Source organism: Rhinopithecus roxellana, chromosome 6, assembly GCF_007565055.1.
Source record: "Rhinopithecus roxellana isolate Shanxi Qingling chromosome 6, ASM756505v1, whole genome shotgun sequence".
Lineage (NCBI taxonomy): Eukaryota > Metazoa > Chordata > Mammalia > Primates > Cercopithecidae > Rhinopithecus > Rhinopithecus roxellana.
This window is the reverse complement of record NC_044554.1, coordinates 75,992,436-76,006,159: the sequence shown is the minus strand read 5'-3', so window position 1 is coordinate 76,006,159 and position 13,724 is coordinate 75,992,436. Positions and strand designations below refer to the sequence as shown.

At 39.7% G+C, this 13,724-nt stretch overlaps 1 protein-coding gene across 1 annotated transcript in view; it reads right to left on the bottom strand.

Moving 5' to 3' along the window:
- DNAH11 (dynein axonemal heavy chain 11) overlaps positions 1–13,724 on the bottom strand; it is a 417,881-nt gene that overhangs the window by 57,498 nt on the left and 346,659 nt on the right. The window lies entirely within an intron of this gene.

Here is a 13,724-nt window from a genome sequence, read left to right as displayed (position 1 = left end):
TGCAGGCTCACGGGTGGCTGGAGACTACCCTGGCAGCTCAGGGCGCTGAGTGGGAACCGGCCCTGGACAGGATGTCATCCCATGGCAGGCCACTCACACACCCCTCCCTCCCTCACTCACACTGGGACCATATAGACATTCCAGCTCACCTAATGTGCTCAGCTGTGGGATATGGGAGGAAACAGGAGGACAAGAGAAAACCTAGGTAGACATAGGGAGCATGTGCAAACTCCACACAGACAGTGGTCCCAGCAAGCAGGAAGTGATTTGTTTTTTTTCCCTCATCAACATTAAAATGAAAGGATGTTATTTCAGGGCCAGCTGTACTTTCTGTGATTAAATGTACATTAAATGCTGCTATTCTTTAAGGATAAGATGTGTATGTATGTGTTTATGTGTGTCTGTATATATATGTATAATGAATCTTAAGTGTATATGTATTTAATATACTTACGTATGTTAAATAATGTATTAAAATATTTTATTTTTATAAAGATGAAACGTTAAAAACACATATATTCTTTTTTTCTTTGGGACAGTGTCTTTCTCTTTCACCCAGGCTGAAATGCAATGGTACGATTTTGGCTCACTGCAACCTCCGCCTCCTGGGTTCACGTGATTCTTGTGCCTCAGCCTCCTGAGTAGCTAAGATTACAGGTGCACGCCACCACGTCCAGCTAATTTTTGTATATTTTTAGTAGAGGTGGGGTTTTGCCATGCTGGTCAGGCTGGTCTCGAACAACTGACCTCAGGCGATCCATCTGCCTCGGCCTTTCAAAGTGCTAGGATTACAGGTGTGGCCACCTTGCCCAGCCCAAAACACATATATTTAAAAAATTACTTTCCAATACTTTCTGCATTGGCTTCCTGTAACTGCAAATCCTTGGTTGCCTCAGCATTTCTACTTAACCCTTTCCTCTGAAAATTATTTCTGTAAATAGTCACTAGGCTAATTCTATTCAAAACTCCCAGCTTAATTCATGTTTTTTTTTTTTTTTTTTTAATTGAAGGGTACACAGTAATTGCATGTGTTTATGGGGTATATGAGATGTTTTCATACCAGCTTCATGGTCTCTTTCCTGCTAGGAACCTGCTATGATGATCTAGTAAATTCTAATTTCTAATTCATGCAAGAGACAGAGAAGCCAAAACCACAAATACTGGAACTTCTCAAAGTGGCCTAAGCTGCTTAGAGTGAAACTTCTTATGAGGCCTAGAGGCATGGTTGCAGCAAAGAGTCTCTTCTCAGTCTTCTATTTTACCTTACATATGAAAATGCTGGATTCTTCCTTCCTTAAGTGTATAACATATTTAAATTGTATAGATATCACCATGAGAGAAAATTAGCCAGACCCCAATTATTTTAATTGAAATTACTTTAAATAGCCATGAGAAAGAAACATTTATTTCTTATCTTATTGATTTCCAGGTGAGATATTATTTCACTGAATTTGTCAATTTTGAACAACTGGGTCAATTCTAAAGAAAAGACATTCTATCACATTCAGACAGGGCTCCTTTTTATCAAAATGTCACAATATTAGCAACAATTTTCAATCTGAGGAGCAATATCCAGAATACCATAAAGTGGCAATGTTTTATGTGGTTCTTGGAGGATGTTTTATAATTATGTCTTGCTCAGAGATTAGGCCTCTTGTGTCTATGGTAAGAAAAGTGCCTCTGAACCACTGGCTGTGTTATTTGACTGGAAACATTTTTAATGAGACAACTGGTTTTAATGTGTAAAGACTATTTAAAAATTATAATTTTCTGACATTACTAAAGCTTTTGTTGCCTGAATATGAATTTAAAATCCCAAAGAACTGATCAGACTTATGACCTACTGTCTTCATCTAACTCTCAAATTTTGTTTTCCCTGCAGAGTGATCTTACACTGGCAACAAAAACCTTCCGAATTGTTGATTAAGTGTCTAAACTTGAAAAAATTCTGACAAATAAGCCACTTTTGAAAACCCTGTTAGTTGAATGGTGAATTTATTCACTTTATTCAGTTTGGATTTGTTTTTACCTTGTCAGTACCTCTTACTGTTTAATTGTTTTCCAAGAGGAGAATAAGCAATTCAGTTAGCAACCCTCTTCTGTCCCAGCCAGTCCCTTTTTTTGTTTTGAGACAGTCTCGCACTGTCACCCAGGCTGGAGTGCAATGGCACGATCCCGGCTCACTGCAACCTCCGCTTCCCAAGTTCAAGCTACTCTCCTGCCTTAGCCTCCCGAGTAGCTGGGATTACAGGCATGTGCCTCCACACCTGGCTGATTCTTTTGTATTTTTAGTAGAGACGGGGTTTCACCATGTTGTCCAGGCTGGTCTCAAACTCCTGACCTCATGATCCTCCCCCCTTGGCCTACCAAAGTGCTGGGATTACAGGCATGAGCCACCACACCCGGTTGGCATCAACTTTTAATATACTGATTTATTCTGTCATCTATTCAGCCAATAAATACGTATTCAGTCATGCTTCTACAATTTGATAGGCATACAGGGATCAAACATCTGTACAAGTGAAAGACGGGTAAAAGAACTAAAATATTTCTCCAAAGAAGAAATACAAATGACCAATAAGCATATGAAAAGATGCCTAATATCATTAGTCATTAGGGAAATGCAAATCAAAGCCATAGTGAGGTACCACTTCACACCCATGAGAATGACTATAATAAAAAAACAAAGACAGTGACAAGTGTTGGTGAGGACACGGAGAAACTGGAGCCCTCATACACTACTAATGGGAATGTTAAATTGTGCAACCACATTGGCAAATGGCTTGGTCATTCCTTAAAATTAGCAAAGTGTGGTGGCGTGCACCTGTAGTCCCAGCTACTTAGGATGCTGAGGTAGGAGGATCACCTGAGCCTTGGGAAGTCGAGGCTGCAGTGAGCTGTCATCAGGTCACTGCACTCCAGCCTGGGCAACAGAGACCCTGTCTCAAAAATAAATAAATAAATAAATAAATAAATAAATAAATAAAATAGTTTAAAAATCCAAACAATGAAATATTATGGAAAAACCCACAATTACTTTTGCACCAACCTAATATTTGGCCATAGAATGGAATGAAGTATTGATATATGCTATGACACAAATGAAACCTGAAAATGTACAAAGTGAAAGAAGTCACAAAAGATCACAAAAGATATTATATGACTCCACTTATGTGAAATGTCCAGAACAGGCAAATACAGAAAGACACAGGAATTTCAATTCTAAAACAGACTGTGCTGATGGTGGCCCAACTCTGCGAATATACTAAAAACCATTGAATTACACACTTTGAGTGGGCAAATTATATTATATGTGAATTATATCTTGATAAGGATGCTACCAAAAAAATGGAACAATTATCAAGAGGTCAAATCATTAACATTTGGGCTTTTATCAACCTGTGAGTTACCATGCTAATACAGTTTCTCAGAGGTTCATGCTTGTCTTTTGAGTATAGCAATGTGTATCACAGGATGATCTTGTCTGATAAGGACACTTTTCTAAATTAACCTGCCTCTTTTGACTGACAATCTAGTCAAATATGTCTACAATGGAGAGCATCATCGAAATTTCTCCTATTATTTGAGTTTCCTCTTTCCAAGGATTTCCAAAATCATCTCATAAGTAGCTTTGAGAAAATCTCTGTTAGTGCTATTCACTGCATAGTTCACTGCTAGTTCTGTTGACTCAGCCTAACTTTGGGATTTGTATGACTGACTTTTAAAAAAACTATTTTTAATTGACACATAATTGTACATATTTGTGGGGCCCCCTGTGATGTTTCAATATATATGTATACATCGTATAATGATCAAACCATGATATTCAGCATATCCATCATCTCATTGATCATTTCTTTGTGATGGGAATATTCAGAATCCTCTCTTCTAGTTATTTTGAAATATACACTATAATATTGTTTACCATAGTCACCCTACTGTGTTATAGAACACAGAACGTATTCCTCCTATCTAACTAAAAACCACCGAATTGCACACTTTAAGTGGGCAAATGGTATAAAGTATGTGAATTATATCTTGATAATGGAGCTACCAAAAAAAATTCACAATGATCTGTTAAAATGATCAATGGGCAATTTTGTAACCATTGACCAATCTCTCCCCTCCATCCCCTCTCCTTTTCCCTCCCCTGTCTCTGGTAACCACTTTTCTACTCTACTTCTGAGATCAGCTTTTTTAGATAACACAAATGAATAAGATCATGCAGTTTTTGTCTTTTTATGCCTGACTTATTTCACTTAACATAATGTCCTCCAGGTTCATCCATGTTGCCACAAATTACATGATTTTATTCTTTTTTATGACTGAGTAGTATTCTATTGTGTATATATACCACATTTTCTTTTATTTATTTATTTTTAATTTTTTAATTATACTTTTAAGTTCTAGGGTACATGTGCACAATGTGCAGGTTTGTTACATATGTATACTTGTGCCATGTTAGTGTGCTGCACCCATCAACTCGTCAGCACCCATCAATTTGTCATTTATATCAGGTATAACTCGAATGCAATCCCTCCCCCCTCCCCCCTCCCCATGATAGGCCCTGGTGTGTGATGTTCCCCTTCCTGCGTCCAAGTGATCTCATTGTTCAGTTCCCACCTATGAGTGAGAACATGCAGTGTTTGGTTTTCTGTTGTGATAGTTTGCTAAGAATGATGGTTTCCAGCTGCATCCATGTCCCTACAAAGGATGCAAACTCATCCTTTTTTATGGCTGCATAATATCCCATGGTGTATATGTGCCACATTTTCTTAATCCAGTCTGTCACAGATGGACATTTGGGTTGATTCCAAGTCTTTGCTATTGTGAATAGTGCCGCAATAAACATACGTGTGCATGTGTCTTTATAGCAGCATGATTTATAATCCTTTGGGTATATACCCAGTAGTGGGATGGCTGGGTCATATGGTACATCTAGTTCTAGATCCTTGAGGAATCGCCACACTGTTTTCCATAATGGTTGAACTAGTTTACAATCCCACCAACAGTGTAAAAGTGTTCCTATTTCTCCACATCCTCTCCAGCAACTGTTGTTTCCTGACTTTTTAATGATTGCCATTCTAACTGGTGTGAGATGGTATCTCATTGTGGTTTTGATTTGCATTTCTCTGATGGCCAGTGATGATGAGCATTTTTTCATGTGTCTGTTGGCTGTATGAATGTCTTCTTTTGAGAAATGTCTGTTCATATCCTTTGCCCACTTTTTGATGGGGTTGTTTTTTTCTTGTGTATTTGTTTGAGTTCTTTGTAGATTCTGGATATTAGCCCTGTGTCAGATGAGTAGATTGCAAAAATTTTCTCCCATTCTGTAGGTTGCCTGTTCACTCTGATGGTAGTTTCTTTTGCTGTGCAGAAGCTCTTTAGTTTAATGAGATCCCATTTGTCAATTTTGGCTTTTGCTGCCATTGCTTTTGGTGTTTTAGACATAAAGTCCTTGCCCATGCCTATGTCCTGAATAGGTTTTCTTCTAGGGTTTTTATGGTATTAGGTCTAACATTTAAGTCTCTAATCCATCTTGAATTAATTTTCGTATAAGGAGTAAGGAAAGGATCCAGTTTCAGTTTTCTACTTATGGCTAACCAATTTTCCCAGCACCATTTATTAAATAGGGAATCCTTTCCCCATTTCTTGTTTCTCTCAGGTTTGTCAAAGATCAGATGGCTGTAGATATGTGGTATTACTTCTGATGACTCTGTTCTGTTCCATTGGTCTATATCTCTGTTTTGGTACCAGTACCATGCTGTTTGGTTACTGTAGCCTTGTAGTATAGTTTGAAGTCAGGTAGCGTGATGCCTCCAGCTTTGTTCTTATGACTCAGGATTGTCTTGGCAATGCGGGCTCTTTTTTGGTTCCATATGAACTTTAAAGCCGTTTTTTCCAATTCTGTGAAGAAAGTCATTGGTAGCTTGATGGGGATGGCATTGAATCTATAAATAACCTTGGGCAGTATGGCCATTTTCACGATATTGACTCTTCCTATCCATGAGCATGGTATGTTCTTCCATTTGTTAGTGTCCTCTTTGATTTCACTGAGCAGTGGTTTGTAGTTCTCCTTGAAGAGGTCCTTTACATCCCTTGTAAGTTGGATTCCTAGGTATTTTATTCTCTTTGAAGCAATTGTGAATGGAAGTTCATTTATGATTTGGCTCTCTGCTTGTCTGTTACTGGTGTATAGGAATGCTTGTGATTTTTGCACATTAATTTTGTATCCCTTGACATGGCTGAAGTTGCTTATCAGCTTAAGGAGATTTTGGGCTGAGACAATGGGGTTTTCTAAATATACAATCATGTCATCTGCAAACAGGGACAATTTGACTTCTTCTTTTCCTAACTGGATACCCTTGATTTCTTTCTCTTGCCTGATTGCCCTAGCCAGAACTTCCAACACTATGTTGAATAGGAGTGGTGAGAGAGGACATCCCTGTCTTGTGCCAATTTTCAAAGGGAATTTTTCCAGTTTTTGCCCGTTCAGTATGATATTGGCTGTGAGTTTGTCATAAATAGCTCTTATTATTTTGAGGTACATTCCATCAATACCGAATTTATTGAGCGTTTTTAGCATGAAGGGCTGTTGAATTTTGTCAAAAGCCTTTTCTGCATCTATTGAGATAATCATGTGGTTCTTGTCTTTGGTTCTGTTTATATGCTGGATTACGTTTATTGATTTGCGAATGTTGAACCAGCCTTGCATCCCAGGGATGAAGCCCACTTGATCATGGTGGATAAGCTTTCTGATGTGCTGCTGAATCCGGTTTGCCAGTATTTTATTGAGGAGTTTTGCATCGATGTTCATCAGGGATATTGGTCTAAAATTCTCTTTTTTTGTTGTGTCTCTGCCAGGCTTTGGTATCAGGATGATGTTGGCCTCATAAAATGAGTTAGGGAGGATTCCCTCTTTTTCAATTGATTGGAATAGTTTCAGAAGGAATGGTACCAGTTCTTCCTTGTACCTCTGGTAGAATTCAGCTGTGAATCCATCTGGTCCTGGACTTTTTTTGGTTGGTAGGCTATTAATTATGGCCTCAATTTCAGAGCCTACTATTAGTCTATTCAGGGATTCAAGTTCTTCCTGGTTTAGTCTTGGAAGAGTGTAAGTGTCCAGCAAATGATCCATTTCTTCTAGATTTTCTAGTTGATTTGCGTAGAGGTGTTTATAGTATTCTCTGATGGTAGTTTGTATTTCTGTGGGGTCGGTGGTGATATCCCCTTTATCATTTTTTATTGCGTCTATTTGATTCTTCTCTCTTTTCTTATTAGTCTTGTTAGCGGTCTGTCAATTTTGTTGATCTTTTCAAAAAACCAACTCCTGGATTCATTGATTTTTTGGAGGGTTTTTTGTGTCTCTATCTCCTTCCGTTCTGCTCTGATCTTAGTTATTTCTTGCTTTCTGCTAGCTTTTGAATGTGTTTGCTCTTGCTTCTCCAGTTCTTTTAATTGTGATGTTAGAGTGTCAATTTTAGATCTTTCCTGCTTTCTCTTGTGGGCATTTAGTGCTATACATTTCCCTCTACACACTGCTTTAAATGTGTCCCAGAGATTCTGGTATGTTGTATCTTTGTTCTCATTGGTTTCAAAGAACATCTTTATTTCTGCCTTCATTTCGTTATGTACCCAGTAGTCATTCAGGAGCAGGTTGTTCAGTTTCCATGTAGTTGAGCGGTTTTGATTGAGTTTCTTAGTCCTGAGTTCTAGTTTGATTGCACTGTGGTCTGAGAGATGGTTTGTAATAATTTCTGTTCTTTTACATTTGCTAAGGAGTGCTTTACTTCCAATTATGTGGTCAATTTTGGAGTAAGTGCGATGTGGTGCTGAGAAGAATGTATATTCTGTTGATTTGGGGTGGAGAGTTCTATAGATGTCTATTAGGTCCACTTGGTGTAGAGATGAGTTCAATTCCTGGATATCCTTGTTAACTTTCTTTTTTTTTTTTTTTTTTTTTTTTTTTTTTTTTTTTTTTGAGACGGAGTCTCGCTCTATCTCCCGGGCTGGAGTGCAGTGGCCGGATCTCAGCTCACTGCAAGCTCCGCCTCCCCGGTTTACGCCATTCTCCTGCCTCAGCCTCCGGAGTAGCTGGGACTACAGGCGCCCGCCACCTCGCCCGGCTAGTTTTTTGTATTTTTTAGTAGAGACAGGGTTTCACCGTGTTAGCCAGGATGGTCTCGATCTCCTGACCTCGTGATCCGCCCGTCTCGGCCTCCCAAAGTGCTGGGATTACAGGCTTGAGCCACCGCGCCCGGCCCCTTGTTAACTTTCTGTCTCGTTGATCTGTCTAATGTTGACAGTGGAGTGTTGAAGTCTCCCATTATTATTGTATGGGAGTCTAAGTCTCTTTGTAATTCTCTAAGGACTTGCTTTATGAATTTGGGTGCTCCTGTATTGGGTGCATATATATTTAGGAGAGTTAGCTCTTCCTGTTGAATTGATCCCTTTACCATTATGTAATGGCCTTGTCTCTTTTGATCTTTGATGGTTTAAAGTCTATTTTATCAGAGACTAGGATTGCAACCCCTGTTTTTTTTTTTGTTCTCCATTTGCTTGGTAGATCTTCCTCCATCCCTTTATTTTGAGCCTATGTATGTCTCTGCATGTGAGATGGGTCTCCTGAATACAGCAGACTGATGGGTCTTGACTCTTTATCCAGTTTGCCAGTCTGTGTCTTTTAATTGGAGCATTTGGTCCATTAACATTTAAGGTTAATATTATTATGTGTGAACTTGATCCTGCCATTATGATATTAACTGGTTATTTTGCTCGTTAGTTGATGCAGTTTCTTCCTAGCCTCGATGGTCTTTACATTTTGGCATGTTTTTGCAATGGCTGGTACCGGTTGTTCCTTTCCATGTTTAGGGCTTCCTTCAGGGTCTCTTGTACGGCAGGCCTGGTGGTGACAAAATCTCTAAGCATTTGCTTATCTGTAAAGGATTTTATTTCTCCTTTTCTTATGAAACTTAGTTTGGCTGGATATGAAATTCTGGGTTTAAAATTCTTGTCTTTAAGAACGTTGAATATTGGCCCCCACTGTCTTCTGGCTTGTAGAGTTTCTGCCGAGAGGTCTGCTGTTAGTCTGATGGGCTTCCCTTTGTGGGTAACCCGACCTTTCTCTCTGACTGCCCTTAAGATTTTTTCCTTCATTTCAACTTTGGTGAATCTGGCAATTATGTGTCTTGGAGTTGCTCTTCTCGAGGAGTATCTTTGTGGTGTTCTCTGTATTTCCTGAATTTGAATGTTGGCCTGCCCTACTAGGTTGGGGAAGTTCTCCTGGATGATATCCTGAAGAGTATTTTCCAACTTGTTTCCATTTTCCCCCTCACTTTCAGGCACCCCAATCAGACGTAGATTTGGTCTTTTTACATAATCCTGTACTTCTTGCAGGCTTTGTTCATTTCTTTTTCTTCTTTTTTCTTTTGGTTTCTCTTCTCGCTTCATTTCATTTATTTGATCCTCAATCGCTGATACTCTTTCTTCCAGTTGATTGAGTTGGTTACTGAAGCTTGTGGATTTGTCACATATTTCTCGTGTCATGGTTTTCATCTCTGTCATTTATGACCTTCTCTGCATTAATTATTCTAGCTATCAATTCTTTCACTCTTTTTTCAAGATTTTTAGTTTCTTTGTGCTGGGTACGTAATTCCTCCTTTAGCTCTGAGAAGTTTGATGGACTGAAGCCTTCATCTCGTCAAAGTCATTCTCTGACCAGCTTTGGTCCGTTGCTGGTGATGAGCTGCACTCCTTTGCAGGGGGAGATGCGCTCTTATTTTTTGAATTTCCAGCTTTTCTGCCCTGCTTCTTCCCCATCTTTGTGGTTTTATCTGCCTCTGGTCTTTGATGATGGTGATGTACTGATGGGGTTTTGGTACAGGTGTTTTTCCTGTTTGATAGTTTTCCTTCTAATAGTCAGGACCCTCAGCTGTAGGTCTGTTGGAGATTGCTTGACATCTACTCCAGACCCTGTTTGCCTGGGTATCAGCAGCAGAGGTTGCAGAAGATAGAATATTGCTGAACAGCGAGTGTACCTGTCTGATTCTTACTTTGGAAGCTTCCTCTCAGGGGTATACTCCACCCTGTGAGGTGTGGGGTGTCAGACTGCCCGTAGAGGGGAATGTCTCCCAGTTAGGCTACTCAGGGGTCAGGGACCCACTTGAGCAGGCAGTCTGTCCGTTCTCAGATCTCAACCTCCACGTTGGGAGATCCACTGCTCTCTTCAAAGCTGTCAGACAGAGTCGTTTGTGTCTGCACAGGCCTCTGCTGCTTCCCCTTTTGTTGTTTAGCTGTGCCCTGTCCCCAGAGGTGGAGTCTACAGAGACAGGCAGGTTTCCTTGAGCTGCTGTGAGCTCCACCCAGTTCGAGTTTCCCAGTGGCTTTGTTTACCTACTTAAGCCTCAGCAATGGCAGGCGCCCCTCCCCCAGCCTCGCTGCTGCTTTGCAGTTAAATTGCAGACTGCTGTGCTAGCAATGAGGGAGGCTCCGTGGCCGTGGGACCCTCCCAGCCAGGTGTGGGTATAATCTCCTGGTGTGCCCGTTTGCTTAAAGCGCAGTATTGGGGTAGGAATTACCCAATTTTCCAGGTGTTGTGTGTCTCAGTTCGCCTGGCTAGGAAAAGGGATTCCCTTCCCCCTTGTGCTTCCCAGGTGATGCGATGCCTTGCCCTGCTTCAGCTCTTGCTGGTCGGGCTGCAGCAGCTGACCAGCACCGATTGTCCGGCACTCCCTAGTGAGATGACCCCAGTACCTCAGTTGAAAGTGCAGAAATCACCGGTCTTCTGTGTCACTTGTGCTGGGAGTTGGAGACTGGAGCTCTTCCTATTCGGCCATCTTGCTCCGCCCCCTCTATATACCACATTTTCATTATGCATTCAATTGTTGATAGGCTGATTCCAGATTTTGTCTAATGTGAACAATGCTGCAATAAACATGCAAATGCAGATATCTTTTTGACATGCTGATTTCATTTCCTTTTGATATATCATAGTAGAAATGCTGGATCTTAAGAACTGGTAGTTCTTAGTTTTTTGAGGAATCTCTATACTCTTTTCCATAATGGCTATACCAATTTACATTTCCACCGATGGTGTAAAAGCATCCCCTTTTCTCCACATCCATTCTAGCAATTGTTAGTCTTTTTGATAATATCCATTCTAATTGGGGTGAAATGATATCTCATTGTGGTTTTGATTTGCATTTCCCTGATAATTAGTGATGTGGAATATTTTTCATGTACCTGTTGGTCATTTGTTTGTTTTCTGAGAAATGTCTATTCAAGTCCTTTGCCTGTTTTAAAATCACATCTTTTTTTTTTTTGTTGTTACTAAATTGAGTTCCTTACATATTCTAGATATTAAGCTCTTGATTGTCAGAGACATATTTTGAAAACATTTTCTCCCATTCTGCAGGTTGTCTCTTTGTTGGTTATTTCCTTCGTTGTGCAGAAGCTTTTTAGTCTGATGTAATCCATTTGTCTATCTTTGCTTTTGCTGCCTGAGCCTCTGAGGTCTTATCCCAAAAATCTTTGTCCAGACCAACGTTATAGAGCATTTCCCCAATGTTTTCTTCTAGTAGTTTTATAGTTTCAGGTATTACATTTAAGTGTTTCATCCACTTTGAATTGATTTTTGTCATTGATGAAAAATAGGGGTCTAGTTTCATTTTTCTGCATGTGGCTATCATTTTTCCAGCACCATTTATTGAAGAGACTGTTCTTTCCACAATATGCATTCTTGGTAACTTTGTTGAAAATCAGTTGGCTATAAGTGTGTGATTTATGGGTTTTTTATTCTGTTTCATCTATCTGTGTGTTTGCTTGTATGCAAGTGCCATGATCTTTCGGTTATACAGCTTTGTAGTATACTTTGAAGTCAGGTAGTGTGATGCCTCTAGCTTTGTTCTTTTTACTCAAGATTGGTTTGGCTATTTGGAGTCTTCTCTGATTCCATATACATTTTAGGATGGATTTTTCTTTTTTTTTTTCTATTTTTGAGATGGAGTCTCGCTCTGTCACCCGGGCTGGAGTGCTGTGGCCGGATCTCAGCTCACTGCAAGCTCCGCCTCCCGGGTTCACGCCATTCTCCTGCCTCAGCCTCCCGGGTAGCTGGGACTACAGGCTGTAGTCTGTTATTACTGTGGTATCAGTTATGTTTTCTTTTTCATCTCTGATTTGAAACTTTTGAAAATTTTATTCTAAGTAGAGGTTTGTTGATCTTGTTTATGCTTTTTGTTTTTTGGGACAGCATCTTGCTCTGTCATCCAGTCTGGAGTGCTAGACTGGCGTGCAGTGGTGTGATCATAGCTCACTGCAACCTTTAACTTCTAGGCTCAAGCTATCCCCCTGCCTCGACCTCCAAGTAGTTAGAGCTACAGGCATGCATCACTATGCCTGGCTAATTTATCTTATCATTTTAAAATTTTTTGTAGAAATACGGTTTCTGTTGAGCAGGTTGATCTCAAACTCCTGTCCTCAAGTGACCCTCCTGCCTTCACCTCCCAAAATGTTGGAATTGTAGGTGATTTTGATTTTGTTTATCATTTTCAAAAAGCCAACTGTTTTGTTTTCTTTCGTATTTCTTTTAGTCTCTATTTTGTTATTTTTATTCTGATCTTCATTACTTCTTTTCTTCTACTAATTTTGGGTTTAGTTTGTTCTTTTTTTTTTTTTTTTTTTTTTTTTTTAAGATCCTTGAGGCATAACCATGGGTAGTTTGAGATCCTTTTAATTTTTTGATGTAGGAATTTATTCCCTCTTAGAACTGCTTTTGCTGTGTTCCACAGGTTTTGGTATGTTGCACTTCCATTTTTCTTGTTTCAAGAAATCTATTTTAATTTCCTTTTTTGACGCATTTGTTGTTTAGGAGTACATTTTTTAATCTCCAAGTATTTGTATAGTTTTCAAAGTTTCTCCTGTTATTGATTTCTACTTTTATTCTGTGTGGTCACAAAAAAGACTTGACATAATTTCAATTTTGTAAAAAAATTGTGTTGGGACTTGTTTTGTGGCAAAACATATGTCCTATCCTGGAGACACTTGCATTTGCTGATGAGAAGAACGTATATTCTGTGCTATTGGGTGCAATGTTCTGTAAACATCTGTGAGGTTCATTTCTTCTAGAGTGTGGTTTAACTCTGATGTTTCTTTCTTGATTTTCTATCTGGATGTTCTGTCCATTGGTGAAAGTATGGTGCTGAGGTCCCCTATTATTATCGTTTTGCTGTATTGACTGACGTTTAAATGAAATTTCAAGAGTGAAGGTTTCATGTAATTAGGGCCTAGGGTTCTCACAGATAAGTGATACCAACATTTATATTCATCTGCATCTCTACAATAAAACATATTTTAAACACAGCTCTGTGTACATTCTGCGATTTTTTTTTTTTCTTTTTGAGGTGGAGTCTTGCTCTGTCGCCCAGGCTGGAGAGCAGTGGTGAGATCCTGGCTCAGTGCAACCTCTACTTCCTGGGTTCAAGTGATTCGCCTGCCTCAGCCTCCCCAGCAGCTGGGATTACAGGTGTGTGCCATCGTGTTGGGCTAATTTTTAGCTAGTAGTAGAGACGGGGTTTCATCATGTTGTCCAGGCTGGTCTTGAACTCCTGACCTCAGGTGATCCATCCACTTTGACTTCCCAAAGTGCTGGGATTACAGGCATGAGCCACTGTGCCCAGCCCATCCCATGATCTTTTCATTGCCACTCTACCTTGGGTGGAATTCACTCC